The following is a 6,000-nucleotide window of genomic DNA, read 5'->3' as shown; positions in this document are numbered from 1 at the left end:
ATGGAGACTCTTCCCTTAACATTTGCTGAACAATTTTACTTTGACCTTCATTCAAATGAGACAGGTCAACAGGAGGGTCCCATTGCTCGCTGATGTAGGGGCATTCTGCGGCTTCACAAATGTGGACTTCATTAATGACAGTAGGTAGGAGATCTTTTTTGAAGATGTTGGCCGGATAAACAGACCCCACTGACTGCACAGTACCAATAGTAGTTCTACCAGATAAAGTGATGTCATGGTTGGTTGGGTTCTGTACACTGACAACTATCTTGGGAATGGACCCTGCTTTCACTGAAACTAAAGTGTCACAAAACTCTAGTCCGTCAGGCCATTGTGGATTTTCTCCAGGTTCAAAAATCAATGTAACGTCTTCTCTGAATGTCTTAGCCTGCACCCTACACTCAATAAAAAAGTGAGCTATGACTGGGTACAGTCATTCTCTCATTTGTTGTTCTCACATTGTACTCGGGTGTTTGTCCCACACTCACGGCTTTTATGAAAGTATCAGCTTTGTTTTTCCTGAGATGTGGAAAAGCCAGTTTAACTGCCCTCAGAAGTTTGTCTTTCCCCCCTGAGTCAGTCCCACACTTTAAACAGTCTAAGACCAAGTGCTCGATGACGTTAAACCCAATAATCGGACATCGCTGCTGGTTACCTTTAAGTACTAAAATTGTAACTCTGAGTAACTCAGAGTCATTATCAGTAAGTCTGAATGGGACCTCTAGCCAGCCCATGTATGGCATATCTGTGCCATTGGCTGCCACAAGGTGTAGGGGTACATTAGGGTCAATAAACTCGTTCACATCTTTTAGTGGTACCTCGAGTAAGTTAGTGTCTCTCCAAACTTCATCTACAGCACAAACCTGTGAGCCAGAGTCCCAAAGTGCTTCAAACTTTTTGTTTCCTAAAAAACACCTAATGAGACACTTTCTCCCAACTAATTCTCTGACAGAAGGTATTCTATCTTCAGAATGTTTCTTGTTGTTTGGTCTTCTAGAGGACATCCTATCCTTAACACTACCACAGATGTAGGGTTTACATTTACTTTTGTGCATGGACCAGTGCTCCTCTTGGCACTCTTTGGAACAGTAAAGGGCACTTTTACACACTGAACAACATTTTAAACTTTGAATTTCACTATTAGCACAACCGTAACAACACTGGGATCTGTCTGTCTCTGTGGTCACCCCATGTCCCGTTGGAGTGACCCGTGCTAGTTTAAAGCACTACCTCTAGCCTGTCTCACTGGCCTCTGTACTCTACAGCCCGCCCTGAAATGCTCATTGCTCCCACATCTAAAACAGTGCTGACAAAACTCCTCCCCTGCCTAAAAGCAAGAGTAACACCTGGGCTGTGGGCGGGGCATGTGGTACCGCTGAGGGGCAAAGCGCTGCTGGAACTGGGTATTCCCTCTCGTTAGTCCCAGGCCTGGTGCTGGGTGGTACTGCTGAAGAGCTGCTTGGGAATGCTGAGGGTAGAAGGTCCCAGCAGATGGGTCGAACTGGTTCGGCAGTCGTGGCTCCTGGAACGGTGGACGCGGCTGGAAGGTTGGTGCTGAGTAGTGGTCCCCTGGTCCTCCGCTGACGGGTGCTGCAACAGCTGTCGACTTCTGCATGGTCTCTCTGATTTGGCAAACCTCAGCCTTTAAGTCATTTAAAAGCACCATCTCAGAACGCATCTTTTTAATCTCTGACAGGAGCTCCGGGGGCAAAGCGGCACTGCTTTGTTTTTGGACTGTCTTTTTCTCTGCTGGGGCTGGGGTGTCGCTGGGCTGAACGACATTAACTGAAGTCGCTCTTTGGGTAACAGCATGTTTCTTTTTGTCTTGTTGTTCCTTTTCATTTGCACACGCCACATTAACTTTCTCCAACAAGACTTCATCAGATGTGGTTTCCTGGAGAAGGTAGGGCTGCATGTCACTCTTGATACTGTCACTTTGCAAGCCAGTCAGGATGGTATGCATGAATAAACTCTGGACCAAAGCCGGATTATATTTCAGACCTGACTCTGCTTCTTGGGATGCAAAGAGAATCTTCTGCCGAAGGTCCATGGCCCTCAGAAGGGAATTTTGTGGAGTCTCCTTACTGCTTTGCACCTCAGAGGAGAGCTGCTTGTACAGTTCAGTGGCACCTTTCTCCAGATAGTGAGACCTGAGGATCCTCCGCAGAGCAGGAAGAGTGAGGTCCCCTTTACCTTCTAGGTAGCTCCTCAACTGCAAACCTGGTGTGATGGCACGGATCACTGCATCTATTATCTCGTCTTCTTGGTAGCCTTTATTGAGCCCACTTTAAATTTGCCTGGCCAAACTAGAGAATGTGAGCTTGTCTTTTTGTCCGGGCTCACCAATTTGGCCTGCAATCTTAAAGTCTTTGCGCCACATAGGGTTATCTTGAAGCGTTGGGGCTCGTCTTTGCACTGGCATGGGTTGTGGGGTCAGTTTTTTTGTAATCTGCTGCATAGCTTCTTCTTTTTCTTGAATCCTGGTTCGTAAATCATTTAACTCTTTTTGTAAATCTTCTCTTTCTTTGTCTTCACCTTGTCGGGCAAAATCCGACTCTGGCATTTTTGCATTTTCAATAGTGTCTTTAATACTGAGCAACTCAGACATTCCCTCGTCTTCTAGCTCAGCTAATTCAGCTCTTTCAACATGGCTTGTGATCAGTGCAATAAGTTGGCCACGACTTTTGTCTGTGAGTTGCTCTTTTCTCTGTCCAGATATTAGTGTCGAACACACGTTTATCAGTTGTTCAACATTCAGTTCATATAATGCACCTTTAATTTCAAGCTGCAAAGTTTCTAGCTCCGACTCCATTTTGATCAGATACGTGGACAAAGCAGATCAACGAGGGCTTATTCAACTTCGCGGTCTTGCGGTGCCCTCTAGTCGTGGTTGTGCGCACTTGAGATACGACCTGTTGCATGTGTTGACAAAGCCACGTTGTCCGCGGTGCCTCGCTGCTGATGCTAGGTTCCGATGCTAGGGTTCGAAGAAGGATATTCGGGTCGAGCTTCCACTCACGGCTGGTGGACAGTTTGGGAGAGGTACGTGGTTGCTTTTTGAATGGGAAAAGTGAAGGACAGAGACGGTCACGTCCTCACTCTTCCTTTTTATTTCAGGAAAAGAACACTGAAAACTTTGCGCAGGCGCATATCACACATTTCCGCCAGCCAATAGAAATAAACATTGTTAACAGGTCATATGTACATTTTTATCATTTACACTTTTTGTACTGAACACAGTCTTGACCACAATAATTAACTAAAAGGTGAAAATAGTGTCTTGTGACAAATTTCAAATCTGTGACTCGCTTTTTAACCTGTCACGTGTGTTTGTGTGCGTGCGTGCGTGCGCGCGCGTGTGCGTGCGCGCGCGTGTGCGTGTGTGTGTGTGTGAGCACAGGAAGGGAGTTCCAGCAGCAGTAGAAGTGGAGGAGTCTCTGTGGAGAGCACACGTGTGTCGGCCTCAGAGCTGTGAATCTTCTATTGTTCTACAGTGACACAGTTGCTATTTCCTTCATCATAAATCCACAGCTCACTCTTGCGTGCGTAAAAAAGTGAAGAGGAAAACAGATAAAGATAAAATGTAGCCAAAATAGCATTCTATGTAAATATATAATGAATGAACATCGCATGTCAACAGCAGTTAATTTGCACTGATGGTTTACAGTGTTGTTCTGTTCTTGCTGTAAATATATTGATTTAAGCCTATTTCCTTCTTACAGGTTGTTTTTATTTTTTATTTTATTTTTTTGCATGCCTTGATTTTATTGATTTATTTATTTAAATGTTTTCATTATTGTTATGCATTGTTTTATGCTGCACCTCACGACTGAAGCAAGTTCATATTCCGAATTTTATTCCCTGGAAAAAGTAATACAACTTTTTTCTGTTTCTAATTCTGAATTACCCTCAATTTTTCATAAATTTCAAACTGTGGATAAACAAAATAAGATGATAATAAATGACAATAACTTTGTGTAAACCTAAATGCATTAAACTGTCTGGGCTTTAGAGCATTAGCAATGTGCTCACTTCATTTACAAATAAACAAGTTAAATTCAAAGGTTATTCGCATTCCACTTTCTGTTTATAACTTTCATATAAAGTATTTTTTACACAAACTGTAGTTTCACAGCACTGTTTGCATTATAAAACAATTGATCATCAAATCAAAAAATGATTTTATCTCTTTCCACTGGCACTTAGAAGGAACAGAAAAAACACAGGGCAGCATAGAGAAAATTAAGTCATGTTATTGCTTCAAATAAATGCCTCTGCTGGAGCTCTACGTCAGAGTTGTGTGCACAGTGGACAAATGGGATCTAAACTGTCTTTTTACCAACTTGAAATGTTAGTTTAAATGAATTTATCCAAAAGTGAAAATGAAGCAAAGAGAGGAAAAGTGTGTTTGATGGCTTTATAATGTCAGCTGCTCTGGTGCAGTGCTGAGAGCTGATTAAAGCCACCACATCACATGAGGACATGAAGGAAGCCTGTGAGTGATTGATACATTACTTGTCAGTTCAATGAGAGCTGATGGCTTCCATATTGGTGCTAAGTGAAGATCTGAACACCAAACACTGCCTTGTAACATACACAATACACACCACCACAGGCACGTTATTAGTTGTGTGTGTTTTTTTACATTTTTCTGAATTTGTATCTTGTACATTGATTTCTTTGGATAATAACAGATTATACACATTTTTATTGTTGGTATTGGCAGTTGGTCCTGTTGGTATTGGTAGTTTGTTTTGTGGCTTAAAGTAGCCTAAGCCTTTTAAGTTTAGTTTTAAAATAACATTTTCTGGGTGAAACCAAAGCATATATTTCTCTAACTTAAAGGTGAATAGTCCAGAGTGTGCTGACATCTAGTGATTAAAATGGACCTTGCCACAATAGTTTAGTTTAAAAGGGACAATGTACAGAGAAATTAATCTCATAAAAACAGATATAACAGACATTTTCTGCACTAGATTACAGCTAAATCGCTAGTTTCCATCTGCAGTACCTGATTTACAAGAATAAAGACGATGACCCACACACTCGCACAACATCACAGACACGTCACGTCTCTGTCTACAATTCTCACTTTCATTACGTATTTTCAAGTTCTCATGATGATATTGTGACCTGAATAATCCCCATTATCGATTAACCAAATCATCTTGACATCCCTGCTGCAGATGTAGCACCTCAGGCCTGCCTTGAACATCGCTCCCTGGTGGGCTCTGAAATTTTTATTGCATTGCCGTAATAGCTTCATTCATAATATTACATTTCACATTCTTCGGACAACTGAAACAACACAATTGATTTGACATATCTATCATAGTCCCCTTAATGTATTCCACTGATTCACTGTGAAAGAATATTATCCCTGTTCGTCCGAATGGCCTTTCTACCCCTCTCCCGCACACACCTCTCCCCCGCTGTTTCACAAATGACTAGAATAACACTATTACCCTCGCCATCATCGTGTCAAAACCCTTTTCATTGTCAGTCTGTCTCACCAGCGTAGACAAACTGACCTGCAGCTGTCAAAATCTTTCAGAAAAATGGCAAAGGAACGCGAGGCTGTTACGAAAAGATTGAAGGGCAAGGCGGATTCCATGGACGTTGAGAATTCTCGACTCTCCCTTGTCCCGCTGCAGAACAACAAAGTACTTTTCTCTATCTCGTTTCGGAGGTGTGAGCGCTACACCAGCACCGTCACGGCTCCGTAGAAGTGAAAAGACTGAGCAAACCTTGGTCGGTCTCGGCGGGCGGGGGGAAGGAGGGGGATGCTTGGTAGTGACTCACAGCCCGAACCAGACACGCACCTGTCAGGGAGGCTCGTGCGCCAAGTGTGCATGTGAGCGCGGAGGCAGCAGAAAGGCAGTCAGTGAAGTGTGCGGTATGCGTAGTGCGGCTCAGTGGGTGGCTCTGAGCAGGGATCACTGGGGGTGACAGCACCTATTTGACTAATCCAAAACAGCAGCTGGGAAAGGTAAAGGTGAG

Source organism: Eucyclogobius newberryi, unplaced genomic scaffold (assembly GCF_026437365.1).
Source record: "Eucyclogobius newberryi isolate DKJ021-1_F unplaced genomic scaffold, fEucNew1.0.hap1 SCAF_2, whole genome shotgun sequence".
Taxonomy (NCBI): domain Eukaryota; kingdom Metazoa; phylum Chordata; class Actinopteri; order Gobiiformes; family Gobiidae; genus Eucyclogobius; species Eucyclogobius newberryi.
This window is presented reverse-complemented; position numbering follows the sequence as displayed.